The 23,065-nt window shown below is 38.2% G+C and overlaps 1 long non-coding RNA gene across 1 annotated transcript; it reads right to left on the reverse strand.

The window, feature by feature from the left end:
• Nucleotides 1–15,289: 15,289 nt before the first annotated feature.
• On the reverse strand, nucleotides 15,290–22,297 carry LOC139827812 (uncharacterized). The gene is made up of 3 exons (XR_011738818.1): nucleotides 22,099–22,297; nucleotides 19,506–19,724; nucleotides 15,290–15,508 (listed from the first exon to the last, which is right to left on the reverse strand). It is a non-coding gene; the product is annotated as an uncharacterized lncRNA (long non-coding RNA).
• Nucleotides 22,298–23,065: the final 768 nt, after the last annotated feature.

The raw sequence follows: 23,065 nt of genomic DNA on the forward strand, positions 1-23,065 counted from the left end.
GAGTATACAAAATAAAATCATATCTTCATGAGATTTTCAGTTCAGATCTCTAAGTTGCAATAACAAGATTATAATGCATATTAATGTAATATGTGGATCATTAGATACTGTTTAGAAAGAACTGTGACCTTGAAACTGCTACTTCAGAGAAACAATCCAAACCAGATTATGAAGTTCTTCCTGTGGAAAGATTTTCTAGCTTTTTACTCACGAGACTTGTAACTCCTCCTTACTGAGCTGATTCACTGTAGCTGTGGAGCTTTTGGTTCCTGCAGTGTTAGTACTTACTGCTGCGTGCGGCCATTCTGACAGTGCCTCCTTACATAGACATTGAGCAGAAGAGGCCAAGCTCATTTATGATTCCAGAACAGAAGTATTGGTCGGTGACTGGTAACCTTTATGACAGACCCTGGTCAAGTACAGGAATAGGAGAAAGACACTGAACTCTACGTGGAATAGAGACGCACACAGAGTTAAAGTAGCCTAAGAACTTCTGGGCTCTGCAGCTTACATTTTTTCCTTGATCCAAAAGAGACTAATGGGAAACCAAAAGAGGATGAAACGTTTTTAGACATTCTCTTTCCCACGCAAAATAATTTGATTTGTTTTATTAAAAATGTTATTTATTTTTGCACATTACTGTATGCTGCAGGTGAAATTCTCTCAGATTTGTGTAAATTTGTTGCAATTCCACTGAATTATCCCATTTCAAGATAAAACAGTTTAAGTCAGTGAGGTTAATCCGTATTCTCAGAAGAATTGAACCCTAAGCTCAAAAGGGAACCTTAGGAGAGTGACAAACAAATAAGGAGAATTGCCTGAGATATAGCACAAGTATAGAACTTGGCATGCAAGTTCTCTAAACAAGTATCTGTGGGCTCCAAGCAGGATCTACAAGTTTTCTTTGAAGACTGTCAGCCTGTTCCACCTGTATTTCTGTGGGGACCCCTCACCTAGACAAATAAAGCATTTGAAATAAAAATTAAAATAAGTAGTGCAGCAGTATCTTCTTCTACGTGTCATGAATTATATTAATTGTATTTCAAAATGACCATATTAATAAAAAAATCCATGATATATAAAGAATGCTTTATTTGTGCACTGAAATCTGATTAAAAGATCATGAGTAAAGGGTAGAGCTTCTCAGAATGGAAGAGTCAAGCAATGGGGTCCTCCAGAAGAACTCTGGAAGAACCTCATGAAACTGAGTAGGTCAAACCTGGCAGATGAGCTTCAGCATGAATTATTGTAAAGACTACTTTGTCACTATTTAAAACCTTGGAGAGGTGTTAAATCTTGAACTGTGTGTGCAGTCTGGTCTCCACATCTCAAGAAGTATGAACTGGAGTTCGAATCAGTAGAGAAAAGAGCAGCTGAAGTGATTACAGTACTGAAAGAGCTGTTTTGTAAGGAGAGATTTCTGCAGTTTGAAGATGAGAAAGCTGGAGGGGCTGGTAATTTAGGTTTGCAAAATCATGAAGATGATGGATGAGGTGAATGCAGAAAATGTTATTCAGCAAATCCTGCAGTATCAGATGTCTGATACAGTGAAACTAGTATCTCTTTTAAGCAGCTAAAGAAAGTTCTTCACACAGCAGGTATTGAGCTTCTGTAACTTGCTGCCATGAGGGACTCTGGAATCAGTGGAAAGTAATAGGAGGTTCAAAGTGGATGAGACAACTCCAAGAACAGCAAGTTTATATATGGACTTGATAAGAATTAGGCAAGTTCTAATCCTCTAACATTCCTAATACAACAATTCTGGATGCTGGTAAGTATAGGGGCCGCAGATATTGCCCCAGGCTCATGTGCTCACCTCACATGGCTACAGTGTAAGATGTACTACTGGGTTAGGTGGCCCACTGGTGGGACCCAGAAGGGAATTCCAGGTATTCTTCTGTTTGAAGACTATTAAAGCAGCTACAATGTTGTAAGCTGTTCAGGCCTTTCCCTTGTTTATAAGAATATTTAAAATTATCATTATTTGCAAGGATGGAGAGGCTTGGATGTTGTGAGTCTGCTTTGTCTTCAGTGAAAGAAAAGAAAGCAAGCAGACGGCAACCTTCTAATGCCTGAGGATGGTTTTCCAAGAGCAGTTCCATGGATTTTGTTCTTTTGAAAAAGATGAAGTACACACAAAATGCAGAAACATTTTCCCCCACTCTGGTGCATTGTTCTGTGTTTGGCACTGGGTATACCGATATCATTGTTTAACTGAATCAGATCTTGGAATAAGTGGGTTTCTCTAAAAATTAGTTCAGTTCCAGTAGTTATTTCCTTTTTAGCCTTCGAGAGTACGTATACTTCTTATTTAATCATTTGTTTTCAGCATTCACTATTCAGGAACATTATCTGTATTTCCCTCAGTGGAAAAGCTGGTATGGCATTCCATGGAGGTCTGTTAAACTGCACAAGCACACCTTATCAGAGATATTCTTCAGCTAGCTGTGCAAAACACTATGAGATTTGGATGGAATTTATGAACTGTTAAGGAAAATAGCACCAGTGTGAAAGCCAGCCTTATGAAGTGTGAGAACTATGTCTGACAGATGGTAAAATCTGGCAGGCCAGAGAGTTGCTCTGCTCTGGGAATTCTGAAACAACTGCAGGTCATACATCTTAATTTTCAGATATACATGGACATATCACACACCTAAGACAGAGTCTTTTCTGGTTACCTATTTTTTTCCTACCTCAGGTGTTCTGAAAAAGAAATATACAGTCAAAAAGTTAAAGTGAGAACTGACTGAAGCATACTCTAAAGGCAGCTGTGGCACAGTTGCAGTAAATGATGATACCCAAACAGAAGCTAGATCTGCCTTATAAAGGCATCATGCTGAAGGAAGATAAAAGAATTTGTCCTGCTAAATATGGCAAGACCTAGCTTTCAAAAAACTCACCATGTGAGGAAAGCATCTGAGGCTCTTTATCTTAGAGAGGATGCTGCAGCCAATGTGGCTGTAACAGATGTCTCCTCAAACTCCCATTCACTCATTCTGCTTCCTCTTTTCATGATCATATGGACAATTCTACCATCACAGCTGTCGCAAGCCCATAGCATGAAGATTACTGAACTTAGCTCTCTAAGTTAGAATACCCAGGATACTCCTTATTATTACTGATTCTTTCCACTTGATAGGCTTAACCTTTCCTCCCTTCAGGGCCAAAACACTTAAATGAAAAAACTCCCAGCACTATACCTATAGGTTTTATTTTGCACCTGATCCCTACAAAATGCAAGTCTCTTTTGTAGCCAATAAATACCCATTTGCTTTTCTCTCGGTGATCTCCAGTGATGGGAAGCATCAGTACCAATCAGCGCATATTTCAATCACAAAAGTAACATCTTTTTTTTTCTTACCAGCTATTTTTCTTCCATATAATATTCCTGTTATAGCAGATATCACTGCTGCTGCCCAGAATTGCAGTTGTAGCTTAGATACATAAATGTCTGGAGAGAATCTCTTAATTTATTTCATGTGTATCATTCTTAGAGTCAATGTAGCTGAATTTTTGAGAGAAGGGCACAGGTGGAAACAGATTGCAATGAGAAATCCCAGAAAGCCTGGTAGTAGGTGGGTAAGTGGTTTGCTTGTTGTTGTTGTTGTTTTGTTTGTTTGTTTTCCTTTTTTTGAAGGATCTGGTGTGAAAAAATGTGAGACTTGTTATCTCATAGGTAATCCACAAAATTACTGCTGGCCCCACGTTGACTGATCACTGTTGTGGAGGGCTTCAGCTAGATCATTCCTTCTGCTGCGGGTTCCTTTTGTAGTCACTCAGTTCCTGTTGTGCTTTTAACTAGGACACTTTCATTACAGGGTTGTTAGCTGAGAAGGCTTTGTAGCGTAAAAGGGTAGGGAAAATTAAAAAATGCCTATTACATACACTAAAAATGCTGTGTGTTATTTTCTTAATCAGACCTGAAAAAGCTTTGTTATGAGGTGTTACAGTTCTGTTCAAGTGCTTCTCTGCCTTTTTCTGGCCTTCTGCAAAGATGCTCAGCAGACGTGGTGGTTTCCCCACACAACACACTGCCAGCTACCTGAGCGGTTGCTTTCTCAAGTTGCTTTCTAACTGAGGTATGTCCAGCTTCAGGAGTCACTGTGCTTGTGATTGCAACTGGGGCCTGGGCTGCTTCACAGGATTTTTACCCCATTAGGAAGTGCCTATAGTACTTGCTGCTAGAAAAAGTGCAAAATACCATCAAAACCTACACTTACAGTCACACTTGGGTGCTTATTTGGCTGCATCAGCACAAACTAAGCCAATAAGGCAACTCATGCGACAGAAGCGTTGATGTATTCTGAGAGCCACAAAAGGTCAAAGAACAAAGGAGATTAAATCCCCATTAAAATCACAGATTTCCACTTCATTTTGCTTTGCGTGCTAGTATGTCTAAACTTGAACTTGAAACGCTAGTTTGCAAGTAGCTATAATGTGCAAACACAGCTTTTGTCGACTTGTTAGTGTTTGTGTTCTGAAGCAAGGGATCCGAAAGAGAAAGAACAACAGATTAAAGCTTATGCAGTGTCAACACCATACTGGGAAAGAATTCTTACCCTCTATCACAGTGTTATCTGAGTGATAATCTGCATGGCCATGGAGAGCTGATGTGTACTTTTTGTTACACTGTTGCCTTAGTGCTAAGATTTCTTTGATTTTCTGCTGTCAGCTTTACCACCCAGTGCAGGTATTCTCAAGCTTTCACAATTGCTGCCTTTCCTGCTAAGAAAACAGAATTTACATGTGTTTCAGTACTTCTTGGCACCCTGCCTCACACATATAGTTTAGTATCGAATTTTCAGGCTATTGGCTTTCCCTGATTTTAAGTATAGGTAACAGTGTAATTAGCAAGGAAAAATAAATCATGTTTCCCCTTTGGTGGGGCAGAAGTCCTGCCAAAACCTGTGTAAATATGCCTTGTAAGGAGGGACTGCAAATCATCAGAGAAAAGCATACATCATAAGTGTAGATCTGAAAATGTGATCTGATAGTCATTTTATTTTGCAAAAACAACTTGTGGAGCTCAGTATCATGGCTATTCTACTTTTTAAGTACTGGATGAATATTTAAGAAAATGAACAGAATTTCCCTGAATGAATGTTTTTATGAGCTGCCAACCTCCCTGCCACTATGTGATGACAAAAGCCTGGAGAAGTCCTGCACTTTGGATGACTTTCATGGCGGGATCCAGATGAAGGGAGGCCACACTTTCTCAAGTAGCTGGCTCTAATCTCCTCTCCCCTAGACTGCATCCCTGGGGGCCACTCAAGCAGTCTCAAGTCTTGGAGCCACAATAAGGTTGTGTTGCAGCATAGTTTATGGTCAGTTTTGCTAGATTTTGTTCCACTCCTGCATATGTTTCGAGTCCATAACAAAGTCCTTATCGACATTAATGGGAACAAAGGTTGTGTCCTGTAAGGCTGAAATCTGAACCTCTACTTCCGGGGAAACTTCTGCGATTGCACATTGTATTTCCAAACTTTGTTTCCCATTTCTTGGCATAGACATATCACCAAGATCCATTAAAGCATTCTGGACTGCATGCATTATGTGACTTTTATATTTTTCAGTGGGGAAAAATGTTACAGAAATTTCCATAAACTTAAGTCTTTGGTCTTCATATTGAAGTGTGCTTAAAGCCCGTGGAACTTATTATAACTTTTCTTAAGGACGATGGACATAGTAGAGACCAGAGCTTGATTCCTCTGCATTTCAGAGACCTGCTCTGACCTGCAAAGTTTTCTAGCAAATTTTCTGAGTGCCAGTTGGAATAGGTTCCACAGAAGAAATTCAGAAATACCAGTTTCAGGAAATAATTGTAATGGTTCCTTCACAATTGTAATGGTTACTTCCCCTGTAGAGAGGTGGGTTACCTACATTCTAATACTATATAACTGTAGAGGTTTTCAGTCCAGGTACTTTTCAAATCACAAGTGTGCCATTAGGATCCTTTGGAAAGGGTCCGCTTTGGCCAAGTTCACAGCTGTTATTTTCTGATGGAAATAGGTGATTTCCTCCAGCTCGCATGTAGACATCCAAGTTTCAACATTTCCTTCTGGCTAAGTTTGGAGATTGCCCAGTCAGTGTGCTGTGTTTTGTGGCACGTCTCTCACATCATGAATCACAGGCAAAGAAGGGGCTAGCAACATGATTTGGAAAAAAGATAGCTAATGGAAGATTAGGCAATGTGAGGTAGTATCTAGGTTCTCTCTCAGTTTACCCAGCCCCTCCCTAAATACTAACAATGTTTAAATACACCCCTGGGCATGATTTCACAAAAATGGAAACTTTGAGTTATCCACATTAGCTCTTCAAGTGTTCCTAATGGGGTTCTGATTCTCATTTATACTAGAGGTTTTTTAATAGAAAAATCTTTACAGGAAATTTAGCAGAAGGCTCTTCAGCATGTTTAATGATCCCAAAATATATTTTATAGTTGCTAAAATAGTAACTTTTCAGAAACACAGTAGATAAAAGTAAATTGCTAGATTGGACATGATGTGACACATCTTTCCCTTAACTCCAAATACAAAATCTACTCTCAGAGACATCCTGTGAGTGCTCTCCAAGGGCCTTGCAAGAACACAAGCAAATGTGAACTTATTACTCTTATCCACACATGAAATTTTCACCTGTGGTTCGTGTTATGTTAACAATATTTTTGACTTAACAAACAATCCAAGTATAATTCCACACAGCTCGCAAATAGAATTCAGAGTTGGTTTCCATTTAAACCAATTTAACAGCCTCCTGTAGCAGAAGGGCATGATAGACTTGAAATTACCAATGTAGTTTATGAGGAGGGAGATCAGTGATTTCTGGCAAATCATTCACCTTTGAGTTTATACAAATGTGTAATATCATGATTTTTTGTCTGAGGAAAGCTCTCTACTTGTTCAGGTTTCATAATCAATTTGAAAGCTGCTAAACTGTACATGCTGCATTTTACATAATGCCATAGTTTTGAGGTGCAAAGTAATATGGATGAAGTATAGCAGGATATTTACATCAGGAAACAAAGATCCCAAAATAATTTCATCTCAGGCTACATTTTCAGCTGAAACAGGGTGTCTAAACTGTTTATATGCTGCCATTTTATCTGAAGGCCATTCCTCATTTAAAATCTGGTAGAACATTCCCTGAAGACCTAATGGCAGCAGTCCCAGGGAATATGGGAACTGCTGGCTCAGACTTGTGATAAGGATGACACATGCTCACTTGAGAGTCACGCTAATCTGTGCTTCTTGGCATGGCGTGTTAGATCTCTGTTTTCCCATGTAGAGTAAGATCATTAAGAAATCTACTCCAAATAGAAAAACAAAGCCAAAACCCAAAGAGATTTAAAATAATGCAGCAAATTAAGCCTAAATATAATAATGATAAGTCTAAATGTAACAATGATAAAGATGAATGAATGAAACAGATTGAGGCAGTTTTCTTGGAGAAAGCTCAATTTTCTGTGGGTGAGTTTTATTATGACACACAGATGTTGGAAAACTTCGAACATTTAATATTTTTCAGAGTGGTCAAAATGGATCTGAAAACTAAATGCTATCTTACTGTTACAAAACCTACACTGACAATGTGTGCGCATGCATTGCAATAAATCCTGAGAGGAGAACTTTTAATAGTAAAATGTGAGGCTCATCCATATAGCTTAATTGATTCCTCTTTAATCGAAGACAAAGTCTTAGATGTCACATCAAGTAAAGTTACAAGATTATGCAATCAATCAATTCTTAAAACAGTCATTAGTTACCATTTTAGACATACTTTAGTGAAACTATGACACACTGAAACAGTTGGAATTCTTGGTTTGTGAGGGTGATACATTTTTTTAAAAATCTAATTAGAAGATTTTGCACAAACCTAGTGTTACTATTTGAAAAATGTTTTCTAGGATTCTATGAGTTATGGCTGACTTAATAGGTGATAACAGTGTTGAAAACCAATCAATTGGGTGATGACAATAGCCCTGTGTGTGACAATACATCTTCAAATCAGCTTTAAAACTGTCATCACAGGATGTCCAGGTGAATACCTGCAATTTCTGAATCTGCAATCCAATTAGACATCTTTAATTTACATGTAAAAATAGGAAAATATTTTTATTCTTTCTCTGAGAGATGTGAAGCAGTTATTAACCTTTGTCAAAGAGCACTAATCATTAATTAGGTCATCCTGATACAGAGCCAAGTTCTGGAACAGGTGACATTTGCCAGCTCCTTGTCTCGGGCAGGGGTGGGGGGGTTGGTGCTGGGTTGTGAAGAAAAGCCCTCAAGGGACCAGAATGCTGTTAATGAAGCCGTGTGAGCTTTCCCTGGCTCTTGTTAACACACATTCCCTTTCATCTCCTACTTTTCTGAGGGTTTATTCTCCTGTATCTCTATGGGCAGCTGTTTTCTTGTAGTGATTATTTTTATTGTAGCTCTGAGAGCAGACAAGAATGTTTTTCAGGAGTCAGCAATACCAGTGTTAAGGGCCAACATCACAGTTTTGTCTGTCAGATTGTTAATCTACAGCTACACATAAGTATCTTCTTTTACATGGGCCTGTTTCCTGGAGCTTTCATATAGGTCAGAACTTCAAATGTATAAAATTCCTCATACACCCAAAACATTTCAGCTATCTAAAAGAACATTTATGAAATGTGATGGACTGAAAAGCCAGAATATTCTAAAAATTACATGTAGTCTGATGTTTTTCATTGGAGTTTTGGAAACACTCCTTAATTTGGAAGAATTCGAATTAGGATTCATTTTGCATGTAGAGTTTTTCTGAGGTCTAGCTTCAGTTTTTACACAATTATTGTTCCATGGCATTTTATTTCTGTCCAAAAGTGGAACCCAAGTAGTTAAAAAGATAATTGCATGTTTATACAAAACATTGGCAGAAAGATGTGATTATATTGTGCAATTACGGGAATGAGTGTTCAGTTCGTGTGCAAGTGCTCAGGTCTCTCTCCCACTGCAGGTACCCTGCATGTCTCTATGCAAATAGCTAGGGCACAAATCTGTAAGTGTAGTTAAATGTTTAATCCTGATAAATATAGTTTGGGTAGCAATACCTTTACTTATTTGCGTATGTACTTTGATTCACAGCTGGTAAAATGGTGACTCTTGCTTAATGTACTGACCTGTGATAAGAATAACCACATTAAAAATTATAACAGAAGTACTATTGAATTTTGATTTATTAGAGTTCTGTGCCTTAAAACATGGCTGTTTTTCCAAGTGTATCAAATAATTTCTCAAAAGCTATCACCAATTTCTTTAAATTGCTTTGCTCAAAAATCAAGATGCTTAGTACATTAAAGGGAGCCATACATTGCATGTATAGACTTCTTTCTACATTCTGATTGAATGTTTCCTTAGACTCTTCTCAATTCCTTCGTCCTGATTTGATTATGTTTTCAAAAAAGCTGGTAGGGATTTGAAATACATACATATAATTTTGAGAATAAAATTAGTGATGTCCTTAAAATGAACTGTTTGATAGACATACTTCCAAAGCAATTACTCAAAAAAGGTAAAATAAAAAATAGAGCAATACTTTGAAGATAGATAGTCTTTAAAAAGAAAAGAAAAAAACAAGCACACAAGCAAACAGAAAACCAAAAATCCGAAAGGACAGATAAATAACTATAGTACTAGGGTTAGTTTTGTTTATTTTTCTATAATTCACTCATGCAGAACTCAGTGTTTGAGCTTTCCAGGGTGGCATTATGACCAACTTCAAGTTCACCTCAGGGAAACAAAAAACAGGATGAAAACATTAAATGAAAATTAGATAAATCCTCAAATGTCTTTTGACTAAACACAAGGAGATTGTTTCTAAAAGTCATTATTTGTGTAGAATAAAACTCTCATGAAGGATGAGCATTTCTCTCTAGGGCACACAGCAGCCTTGCTTCTGTTTCAGTGTTTGCAAAAGCCATGTGATGATGCTGTGAACCTCCTTAAATCCCAGAAAACCATGCAAATAGTCATTTTTAATAGTTCTCCAGCAAGAAACTGAAGAATATTAGGAAGTCTTGAGTCTGTTTTGCATACTATTGTGCAATATTTGTGGATAGAAAACTCTCAGAGTACTTCCCAGCAATCAGAATATGCGACAGCCATGCAATGGACAGTAAGTAACAGCATTTTTGAGGCCTCCTTTGCTTTCCAAAATACTTTTCAACGAAGCTTTTGTGATGAATTTTGAGAGCATAAATTAATTAGGTTTCGTAACGAAATTAGATCTTTCATGTTTCCTCCAGATCAGGTCAGGGAAAGCTCAATTACTTCTATTTTCAGGATAATACAGACAACTTTTATAGACAGGGTCAAAATTTCACCAGAATCTATTAAAGAAAAAAAGACTGCTTTGTGCAAGCCCAGCTGCCTGGAACTGTGCCAGCACATACCCTATAGGAATTAATCTTGGGTTGGGGGGTGGGTGATGTCTAAATTACCGTAAGACATGGTTTTCCATTTCTGAGGCTTGCTTAGTACACAAGGCGGTCTTAATGGAGCATGGCAAGTCAAGTCAGCCACTGGAAAATGAATACCATAAAGCATTTCCTTGAAAACTTTTGCTCACTTTGGCAGAAGTGATCAGTAAAGCTTCTCCTGAGCCTCTTGATCTTCTGGAAAGTGAAGGCACTCAATGCAAGACTTTGTAAGTGCACTGAACAATTTAGTGTAAATGAAGAAGACATCGTGGGACAGTGAGCGTTGGTTGAGTTGTGAGACAAACAATTCTGAGTGAAAATCTTCATGCAGAAGGATGTTCACACCATCTGTGTAAGCATCCAGTCACACAGGAACTGTGAAACAATTGTCTTTTTTAGGATGAGGATGATGTATGGGATTGTTTATCTAGGCTGGGCTGCTTGTCATAGAGTTAGCTGAAAAATGAAATCTGCTTGGGCAGAAAAGATAAGAACAAGATTAAGAATATCTCAACACAACTCAGCTGAATGCATCACATTGAAAGGCAGGTCCCCAATATCAGCCGTAGAGAAAGAATTGCTTTCCTAGCAATGGGGAAAGCGATGAGGAGCACTTGAAGATTAGATTGTCCCCAGCCATTTATCTCAGCGACCTGCAGGAGGAGAGACCAGCTGGCAGCTGGCCCCGGCGGCAAGAGTGCTGCCCCCCCATCCCTAACCAGAAGAGACAGAGAGGGTCCAGTGAAACCAAATTCAGCCAACAGCCACAAGGCAGGTGCAAGGTTAGGCACAGCATATATTCAGTGTAGCATACGTACAATATAGCTCAGGCAAGGTCACATTTTCTGGAGTGGAAGGTATTTTAGGGAGGGAGAACACGAAAATACATCAGATTCTGCTGGGAAATGACAGTCAAATGGAAGGGTGCTAAAGTTCATTGTGGAGGAGTGTAAAGGAGGCTCACATTTGTGCTTTGATGCAAGAGGGGGTACAGCAGCTTGCATTTGGCAGCCATGGCTGCCTATGGGCTTGGAGGTGTAATTTTTTTAAGGCAAAATAATGCAGGAGACAAAGCTTTGTTTTCCCTCCTAGCCTTTCAGTTGAGACTTATTGTCTCTATCTCCACTTCCTCTCCAGCTGCCCTGTATAAAGTGGTTTTCTCCCACACCCTGGGACTGCCGGGCTGGGATATGGGACTAAGGGGAAGCTAAGCTGGGAAAAGCCAGAAAAATATTGGAAGAATCTGTAATTAAAAGGCCTCTGAGGTGAAGTAATGCTCTTGCTACAGGAGGATTTTCAGTCATAACAGTGAGGAAATAGTTAAAAGGATAATGACATAAATGCACAAGATGTCTGAAGGAACTGAACAGCAGGGTAAGGAAAATTATAATATATTTTTATTAATCATAATATATGTGTAATATAAACATTATAGAGATGGGTTTATTAGAAGTTTGCAACAAATATACCCTTTTATGTTCTTTGAAAACACAGAAATGTGTGAACTTTTCACTTCTGCATGCCACTTTTCACACCAAGATAGTGCTCTTCTGGGAAAAACTCTAGACAAACTATAAAAAGAATCTGAAAGTTCACCATTGTTTCAAACAGTTCCTCATTGTCTGTATTTTTTAAACTGACTTGAAACACCAAACCCCCAGTTTGTTTTGACTGGCCTCTGCCTGATACCATCTCATGGGTTTCTTGCCAGCAGCTAAAGTTTAGTTAAGGTTTTAATCTTTTTTTCCTCAGATCCTTACAGACAGCTCCTCTGTCACTGCGGACAACATTAATAGCCAGCTTGTCACTCAGGCCTGCAACTTTGCTGTCAAATTCAGCTTTGCAATTCTTCTGTGCAGATTCTGTAGGATACAACCTTTTCTCTTCCACCCATAGCTACGAATTTTACACAAGCTCTCATACCGTGCCTGGAGTCCTGGAACACCCTTGCCTTTATGGAGTGCTTGGCAATCACAATGGTTCCCTATGTGCAGCCATTCATGATACTGCTAGTAAAGATTATGACCATAGAAGCTCTCATTTGGATATTACTAGTAGCCTTCAATTCCCTAACACACCAAATCAAAACATTGTCTGTCCTTTCAAGAACTTTTACGGCATATTCTTGTGACAAATTCTATCATGTTTGTGCCAAAATCAACAGGCTCTGACCAGCCCATGGTGACAGGCCCATGCCAGACTAGCATTTTGCTATTGTTTTCACTGAGGGTTGCCTCTTAAGTAGATCCATAAATAACCCTAATTTCATGCTGCACGAAAAGGCGAAGTGTATTTGACACTTGGCAGGTGCTACAGAAAGAACAAGGCCAATGTTGCAAAAAAAAAGGCTGGATCAATGGATTTAGTATTCTATTGACAGGAAGGGGTTACACATCCAGTGGTAAATCTTCACGGGATAAAACAGAATGACAGTGATTTTTTTTGCTGTAAGTCTAATTTAGAAATGCTTTTCCCAGTGCCAGTGGAAACAGACGTTAACTTTTTGGAGTAATACATGATTTCTTTAGTATGACTACAGAGTTATTGAGGATTGTGCGATTATCAACCTTGCTTCGTTTTTTCAACTCTAACTGGACAAGTGGAATGAGTTAAAAAGGGAAAGACCCACAAAGTAGGTGGAATCCAGTCCATAATATTCATTAAAACCTAGATGGAATGTGAAAAGAGAATTTAATCAATTTTTTGAGTAATGAATAGTAGTTATAACTTGCTAGGATATTACTACAGTTCTTGATAAATGTATAGCTAAATCTCTAAGATGTGGTTATGAGTCTTTTGCTCCATACTCAGTGTGAGACAACTACTGACAGAATTTGCTCCTTACATTTTATAAAGTAGCCTCCAGACACCAGATTTCTGAGACAAAATATGTTTTTAAAAGTTTTGAGTTTGCAAGTTTAACTGCTTAATTTTGCAAAAGTTAAGATCTCTGTGGCAGTACAGTGATATGTTGGGACTAAAGATCATTATATCCCAAGAGGAATTTTGCAAATAAGACAATAGCAGCATTGTTTCAAGCAAGGGGAAACGATGACTGCAATTTATAAAGTTAACTAGTTCCTGTGATGCCTTGGTATTTTGCTGCATGTGTAGGAGGATTTGCAAATTCAGTCAACAACAGCCCATATGGCAGAGCCTTCACCAGAGCTGAAAGAACCATTGAGAACATTCCTTTGAATAGCTTTTTAATACATCATGAAATTCAGTAAACATATTATTTGCTGAATGCATTTGACAGACTATCTGGTTCTAGAGGGAGTAAAATCTGAAACACAGCTACAATGCAACCAGTAATTTGAAAGAAATCTGCCAGAAAGGTTATTGTACACATATTAATCAACAAGCTCTCAGCATGATGTCAGATGGTGGCTGAGTGCTTTGGCAAGCACCAATGGAGCATAATTTTCTGTGGGAAAAAAGACGTAATCTTTACATACTGCAGGTACTGCTTCATGCCCTCTTGTTCACCAGGTCAAATTCTTTATGTCCTTGTGCATGTCAGTGTTTGGATTTGCTCATTATACATCTCATATTTTTCTTGATATGTTTTAAGCTCTGTAGCATCTAATGACAATGAGTTTCATGGGTTATAAGTTCCTGGCAATTTTTAAGTGTACAGCCTTTGAAAGAACATTGTTTCCTCAGTCTCCTGTAAGTTCTGAGTAGGAATTTGTACCTGACAGACACCACTCATTGCATTTGCCCTTGCAGCGTGTCTTTTTCTCCTTAGAAAAAGCAGTTCTGATCTTCTTGCTGCCCTTTCTTAGTGTCTTGGTTGTGGACATTGTAAGAGCAGCTGTGCTGTTTCTGTCAAACAAATTTGAAGGCTGGGAGCTTGGTGGTGGAAATGTGTCAGCCTTAAGCATGCGGAGGGACTCCAAGAAGCATTTGCTATTTCACTAACACTGGACTCAGGTGTCTAAAACCCATGACTTGGTCCACAGCAATGAGTTAAGATGAAAAAGAGTGAATTAAAAAATCTGACAAATAAACATTAGCTTGTTTCCTGTGGACTCCTGTTTTCTGTGCCTCAACAGCTGTGTATGTTTAATTTTTTCAAGCCTTTTTTTGTCCCCCTAGCCAAAAGATCTAGAAATATGCTTTAAAAAGAGGGAAAAAAAGGTCTCCCTTCCCTGAGATTCTGCTGTTAGTCAGCAAGTTGGGAAATACCACCCAAAAGGGCAAAAATAATACTAAAATTGTAAGCTCTGGCAACATCATTGCTGCATATGACTAGTAAATTTGCATTTTCTTCTGAAGTGCGACCTATTAAGATGTTGGTGTTCTCATGGCACTTGTTGTGGGGTCAAAGGGGTAGTGCCGACCCAGGGATTTTAATGGTGGTATTGAGACGGTCAGTGCAGCTGTTGTACAGCACAGAGAAAAACTTCCATCAAATTTCTGCTGTGTGGGGTGCAAGTGGGAACATTTAAACTGTGTGTTTAGCTCCCAGACGAACAAACCACATGTCTGAGCTGACACACAGGGAGGTATTGTTCATCAGTTAAAAATTGGCATAAATTGCTTCCTCCCTTTGGGCCAAACTGGGAACCATATTGTGACTCCTTAGCTGCTCTGGCAACAAAATTACATACTGCCCCACAATGAAGAATTAATTATTAGTCCAAAGGGAAGAACTGTGCAATACAACAGAAATCTGGAGTACGAAATGGAATTGGATGAGACAAGTGACAGGAGACATACATACCCATATGAGTTCAAACTGTGTCACATTAAGGGAATCGGTGCATGTGCCACTGCCAAACACATTTGTTTCACCTTTCCCCCCCCCGTCGCCCAGCCCCCCAATCTTTAATTAATACGGTAAAAAGATACAGAATGAAAGGAAAAACTCCAGCCAGAGAAGAGAACTGTTGATGTTTACAAGACCCCAGCTGGACTGCGGTCAGGGCAGTCGCTTTGCCTTTGCTGATGTTATTTCTTAGGCTGACTCCCCCATGTAAACCACAGCTGTGAGCAGGTGGCAGCGCATGTTCATGTGTAGGGGAATGGCCTCTCTTTCTGTCTTCTGCATTTTTTCATGTTCAGCTGAAAACATAATTTACAATTGCAGGCAGATGTAAACAAGAGTTTCACCAGATGAAAGCAAAATACTTAGTCCTAAAGTTCTAGTGTTTTGTTTTCCCTTCATGGTTATACTCTATATTGAAATATACTTTACAATGAAATACATCTGTAGAAAAGAAGTCAGATTGGGTAAATATATAAGCTGATTTCTTCTTCAGATAAAAATGGATTTTTTTTTTTTTTTTTAATTGGAAAAAGGTCAAGCCTCTCCCCTGTTGCTACATTTCTTTTTCCATGGAGAACTGACTTGATTGTTCTCCAAACATTGTTTCCTGTTCTTCACAGAGGGGAAATGTTTGTTCCTTGTTCTTAATAATCAGACATACTGTAATGACTTGCTCACAAGGAAAAAGAAAAAAAAGACTAACAATTAACGTTTTCGTTATGTTGAAATTTTAAAAGCAGTAGAGCAGTAGCTGTTCTAGTGATATATATATATATATATATATATATAAAATACATTGAAAAGCCTCAATAAGCTGAAGGATGTATATCAAAAGTATAGTAAGAGTCCACAGGGGCATTTATTTGCCAGTGAAAACAGAGAAAAAGGTTTTTTTCTTGGTCACTACTCATCCAAGCAGGCACAAATCTTTTGGTGCCTGTGAGAAGGGTACAACTGCAAAACTGGAAGACCACCACACCAATGCTATATACTTAACTATTTTATTTTGGTTTGATTGGAATTGATTCAAGTAGTAATTTAATATGTCCCAGCAGATAGTTTAAATGCCATTTAGGCAAGATTTGTTGGGGTGACTGTTTCAGGATGTTCTCTAAGAAAACCAAGGTTTTGCCTGCAAGAGGGAGTTTGTCAGTTATACTCGTGTAATTACCACTGGAGCCAAGGTGCACAGCTGTGCATACTAAAACTCCTCTTAAAATGACATAGGGTAAGCCAAAACAAAATATGGCAGTTAAAGCCACAAGCCACATGGTTTTCCTGCCTTGATTTTGGACATAACGTTGTATCATAATTTATACTGAAAAAACTTTCCCACACAGGAAAGACCAAATGCTATATTTTAGTTTTTCCACCTCTACGGGTAGATTCAAGGCATGCAAAATTCTGCTGGTATAACCAGGTTATTTATTTTAATTAGAAAACAGCAAATGTGCCAACCATCATTAATGCCTTCAGTGACCTACAGTTCACAATGTGCTGACTTCAGCATAGATTAATTTTTGTAGGGTAAATGATGGGATGCTGAGTTGGTGGGATATCTCAGCACCAGTTACTCATCTTGGAGTGCTCTTTTCAGCCATGGGAAACAATAAATATGAATGAATCTCTACTATTCTCATTCCACTCGGTTTCCTTACTGCCTATACTTTCATGAAACAGTGCTGCTCCCAAGGAAAAAATGTCTCTTTTTCTGAGTCTCATTCTCCTAGCTGCTTACCTGGAACATTCACCTACATTTTCTGCTATGGTTTTAGAATAAGAGTCCTTACTACTCCCAAAAAAAAGCTCATTATTTGTTAGTAGGGCATAGGAAAAGACTGATAATTGTAATGTTTAATCTTTTAGGATTTTTTTCACAAATTTCAAATAACTCAAGAACAAATCCAGGGATAATACATTCAAAGTTATATGTATTCCTGTTCTTAAAAGTCCTTGTTTTAACAATTCATTCCTCAGTTTTTCCCTTTTGAAACTGTAAGACAAATGAGGAGATAAATTATCTGTGATTTATATTCTTCCCAGATGTTTCTGTTCAGTAATTTAATGTTAATTCTCAAATGTAATGGATTTTGTAATGGTTGATCTAAATTAAGATATGAAATAAAACTAATTAATTAAAATGTAAATGAAGATTGAAAGCAATGAAAATGGCAATGAAGAAAAATGCACAAAGAATCTAAGACTAACAAGCATCAACAGAAAATAATGTTACTATGTACAAAAGAAGCAGGCCAATGTATTAATAAAAATTATGAATTTTGAAAGTAAAATCTCTGAAAGAAAGAGCAGTTTTGTAAGGATTTTATCTATATATTTATGGCAAGAACAAGTATTACATTGATGAGAACTGAAGAATAAAGCCTAAATCTGAGGGAGAACATCAAAGCTGAACTGAGTTTGCAGAACTCTGTGGCTGCTAAAAAAGAAAGTGACAGATGTTTTCTGAGGTGCTTATCAGAATTGCAGCTGATAAAACAAGAAGGGATCTGTGTTTCTCCATATTAATCTAATCACACTAAATTTAAAGAACCACACTGTGCATTAAATTAGAGAGAAGATGTTTATAAGCCGTAATGGTTTCAAGAAGAAACAGCAAAACCAAGTGGATGGGTAGGGTGTGAAGTAAGAGCAAGAAGAAGAAAGAAAAAAAAAAAAAAAGCCCGGAGCAGCATTCCTTAGTTAAACATAGTGAGGACAGGGTCATAGCATATGAACTCTGGGGCATAGCAAACCTATATGTCCATAAGAATGCAACTAAGAAGAATAGGATGGCATCAGTGGTGGTTGTGAAGTAAACAATAAAAAAACACACCTGGCAGTGAAAGTCAGTCCTTCTCATGTCACAACAGATCTATGTTGTTAGATTGGTATGTGACTGAAACTAGTCCCAGGTTCTGCTGCTGCTCAACCTGAGTTAAGTCAGGAGCCAGCACTGGCCTCCACCAATTGCTGAGGTTGTGTGTGGGAGCTAATTCATGTTATTTCCAGGCTCCATCAGAGCAGGAAGCTGGGACCCAGCTCTCGAGTCCCATGATGTACATGCCCAGGTGGAGGCTGGTGTCACCCCTGTGGCACGCGTGCCCAATGCCACCCCCTGCATTCTTCCAGCACAGGGTGCCCAGACAGGAAACAGCAAGAATTTGGGTAAAGGACAGGGAGCAGCAATTGCATTCAGTGGATGTTTAGTACATATTGCAGATTATGTTGTACAGCAGAGGAGGGAAAAGTAGGCAACGTTTTTCTACCTGAACAAGATCATGGTCAGTCATAGACTCAAGAGGGACTAGAGATGCTGCTGGCGCTGTTGGCACCATTTCAGCAATAGCTGCAGATTATGTGAGCAAAGAGTAAACCTAAATTCTCATAACGCAGATCTAAATTGTTCGCAGAGACAATGGATGAACTATGTGTACATTTAATCTCTTACTGCTATGATTGTAGAGTAAGAACATAGAGGATTTTATGCATCAATATGTGTGATCATTTCATGTTTGAGGATTACTTTGAGATGTGTGAATACCTGAAAGAAATGCTAGTCCTAATCAGAGACATACCATGAATGTACTGACCATAGAGTTGGATGTGTTTTGAGTCCAAGGGAAAACAGCAACATGAGTTATAAAAGGAGTGATTAGCATGAGGAGGACCAGAAAACACAAGAGTTAGTTGAATTGCAAATACGTGACCAGTCTTAAAACAGTGACATTTCAGCCTGAGCTGAAACAATCATGTGAAATTTAGCTGTGTTTTCTTATACTAAAAAGGTGATGCCTTGTGTAAGCAGCTGTGAATGTCTGAAATCCCTGCTAAGCCATGAGAAATAATTAGATCAGTTGACTCAGATACAACAGCACTAGTATTCACTGACTGGGCTTACATGTGAGACTGGAAAGGCCTAAATTTTAAAAGGTTTATGGGGAGAATGAGATTGTCTTACAAGAAGCCACAGCTCTAGAAATGGCAAGTAATGGGTCAGAATCTGGTGATAAAAGGTAATGTGAGGAGTTGGTGATTAATTAGCATCTGCATGCTATTCCTTTAGGATTTTCCTTCCTTCATGCTTCCATCTGGCTTGTGTGCACCTGAGCAGGGAGCCCTAAATCCTGCTTTTTGTGTGTTTATAGCGGCACAACTCTTGATTCAGTGGCTTTTGATATCTCCTCTCCAGCTGTCACCCACCCCATGTGTGTCGGAGATAGACCAGCTGAGAAGTCAAGCTGTCAGAGAGCAAAGACTAAAGGCCAACAAGACTGCATAGCTCACAGTCCTCACATTGGTGAAGTGCTCCTGTGTCTCTCCAGTAGCTCCTACAGCTTCAGCTCTGTCTCGCTGTGAAGCAGTCCTCTACTGCACCTTCCCTTCTAATGCCCTCAGTCTTCTCCTCTTCTGTCCCCAGCTAGCAGATGCAAGTGGTTGAAGAGTTAGATGCACTCATGCAGGTGGAGCTCTTTGGGAAACCGTGGGCTGAATGCTGATCATCAGTCAAGAAGCCTGGCATTTGGAAAACAAAAGGGTATAGTGAGATTATTTCAGCTATAATTGGTTTCTCTACTTTTCCCCTAAGGACCAAGGACGGGCAAGAGAACTTGAGGGATTACATTAGGTGGATATATTTTATGGAATACTAAGGCAGTTTTCGAAGAGAATGTGTTTTAAAGAACTTCCAAATGATAGTGACTCCCTTTAATTTCTTAGAACAGTTGGTTGGAAAGTGTAACTGTCTATTAAAGATGTTTTAAGGGATTATCATTATAAGACTGAGTTTGGTAAACATATGATTTATTTCTCTATACTCACTCAGAAATCTGTGTTTCAGATTTTGCATGTTTGGTCTGTGGCTGATGGATATGTTTTCACTTTCTCTGATATGAATTGCCTACTTTATATCAAAGGAATAGGCTTAAGAAAAACAGGACTTTTTCACTTTTTTCTACAAGCTCATTCCTTTGTTGCACACATCTCTTGGATTGAAAAAATATTATTGTAACAATGTCAGATTTACATAATTGAAGGTTTTTTCTATGATTCATTGAAAGATGCTCCGAGAACTTAGAAAATAAACTAAGTAAGAATGGCTAAAAGAATGCTTTTTTGACCTTAAACCATTGCACAATTAATATAGGAGTATAAATTTCAACCTGTAGATGTAGGTGGTTGCTGATGATACCTTCCTGGGTGCTGATGATTTGTTTTATACCCATGTGATGCAAATGAGAGCTTTTCTCAGAGTCTGCAAGAGTGTAAAGAACAGAAAATAATGAAGTGTCCGTGGCATATGCTGAAGAAAACTATGGGAATATTAGTAGCTGCGGGAAGAGGTAAAAGAGGCAGAAGTGATATATGAGAGCTAAGTGGTGTCATTGGTATGATGGTACCTCAATCTAGTTCAGTCTTCTTGATTGGCAGATTTTTATAACGTCCTGCAATACTTCTTTAAGCAGTTTAAAGCCCATTGCCTTAAAACTGCAGTGGCTGGTGGAAATGTGTCACAAAAAGTAATTTAAAGCTACAGCAATAAGCTTAAAAAGCAATAAATATCACACATCAACATTTAATGCAGGCTGAGAAAAAAAGAAAATTTTAAAATAGAATATACTTAATGAAATGTATTATTTCTGTAAGACTGGATGCTTGGGAAATATCTTGCATGACTGGTTTTTGTCATGATGGTGGAGACAGACTTCTTTTAAAACAGGAGGGACTAAAATAAACTTAAAAAAATAGAGGGACATAAATTAGTCTTCTAAATTATTTTTAGACACTTAGCTACATGACTTCTCTCTCCTTTTCTCTAAGCACTCTACAGTTCTCACTGATCCTTCTTTCATTATTTCCTTTGAATTTTAAAGTTTCTCTATTTTTAAATGTTTCAAGAATCTGACTTCTTAAATTAGAACTCTAAGTATAGGTCATGACTTCAGTCACAACTGGATATTAGAACCTAACAAAAGAGGAAAACTGGCTCAGGTTCATATCCACACCCAGAAGAAAACACTATATACTAATTTTTACAAAGAAGCATTGAAGACTATATTAAGAGGGATTTATAATTTTTGAGAACAAGTGTTCAAATATTGTTAACCCTTTATAACTATGAAGACATAAGATTTCTTAATAACTTTTGGAAATGTGCAGAAATCACAAGGAATCTTCATAACTCCAGAACTGCTCAAAAAAATCATACCAATCGCCCTTTTCCAAATGTCTTCTGCTCAAACTATGAACAAAGAAAACACAGAAGCTTTGTAAGTTGCTACAATTAAAATAGCTGGAGTATTACAATAGAAGTGTTTGTGTTTAACAGTGTTTTCTCAAAGCTGTTAGCAAAGAGCTTGCTGCAGTCTTCTGGCATACACAGAAATGAGACCCTGTTAGGTCAGTATGTCTATTCCCCTTCTAACTCTGGATTCTTTCATGGAAAATACTAGTATTTGCTGAAGTCATCAGCTGACTGTAAATAAGAATTCCATTTTCTAAATACTTATTTTAAAATGCACTACTGTAAACACAGGACAAAGGAGAATCTTTTTTTAAATAAACCAAGCGCTATCATATGCTACAAAATTTTGAAATTTAACTGCATTGAGCTATGAAATCCTGCATTTGATTTAGAATGGTTATAAAGTGAGACGAACCAAAGGATCTGGTGTGGGATTGGAAGATAGTTGCTGGAGATGGGGCTCTGCCCGCCAGCCAGCCCTGGCTACAGCAGGAGCAGCCCGAGGCAGAGAAGTCCCAGAAAAAAGTGAAAAGAACCACCTTTTACCTCAAAGTCTATACCTGCCTGTAAAAAAAGACTGGTGGGTTGGGGGAAAATAGATATAACAAGGTTATCCAAAATATTAGAGAATTTAATACCCCTTACCTGTTTTGTGAGAAGCCATTTCTCCCCCATTCAGTTCTGCATATAACTGAACAAAGTAGCTACTTTCCTGGTCTGCTCCTATGAATAACGAGTTATTTTTGTTACCCTGAGCTGTCCCTTTACAGAAGTGGAAATAGCTTTTAATGTTAGTAAATATTTTTAGAGCAGGTCAAGTGAGGATCCAGTGACTTTATAGGCACTTATTAGTGGTTTCTTATCTAGATCCACTCTTGCCTCATGCTTCCTTTTTTTCTTATTTGCTTTATAAAAACCGCTTAGCCGTTTCTGTTATCATCCTAATGTAATGCCAGGTAATCTGCAGGAAGAAAGGCAAAATGGTGCCATTTTTGAGGAATGACTAAGAAGTGCCAATTTCAAGTAGAGAAAAACCCTTTGTCTTCTAGGGTTTGATTGGAGGATGCAGAATTGAGTGTATTAGATAAAAATTTATGATGCTTGCAGAGGGAGATTGGATGTCATTCTTCATTGGCCTTTATCAAGCTAAAATCACAAGAATAATATTTACATAAGCATTACTGTGGTTGCAGTATGTGAAAGGAATGATCTGTGCACAAAGCACACTTCAGAGTTTCACTTCTAACCGTGAGAAAATGAAGGTGGAGGGAAGAGTAGGAGTTTGCTTAATATATCTTAAATCTATACTGAATTCAGTAAGGCAGTTTTAGAGTTATATCTGTTCAAGTGAACCTGGAAGTTAGCATGCACTCACTATTTCTCATCCTCCTCTCTCTCCATCTTGCAAAGTACAGTGCCCAGCTGCAGATAACTGGCTAAATAAAACTTTTTTATTCATTTAATGTCCTTGTTTGTGCATTTAATTTGCTACAGGTGCTACATCGCTTGATCAATTATACCATAATTATTTTTAAGATCACTTCCACCTAGACAAGGATGATCTAGTGACAGCTAGGACACATACCAAGATAGGACTAGTTTAATTTTCTTG

The sequence above is a fragment of the Patagioenas fasciata genome, chromosome 4 (genome assembly GCF_037038585.1).
Source record: "Patagioenas fasciata isolate bPatFas1 chromosome 4, bPatFas1.hap1, whole genome shotgun sequence".
Lineage (NCBI taxonomy): Eukaryota > Metazoa > Chordata > Aves > Columbiformes > Columbidae > Patagioenas > Patagioenas fasciata.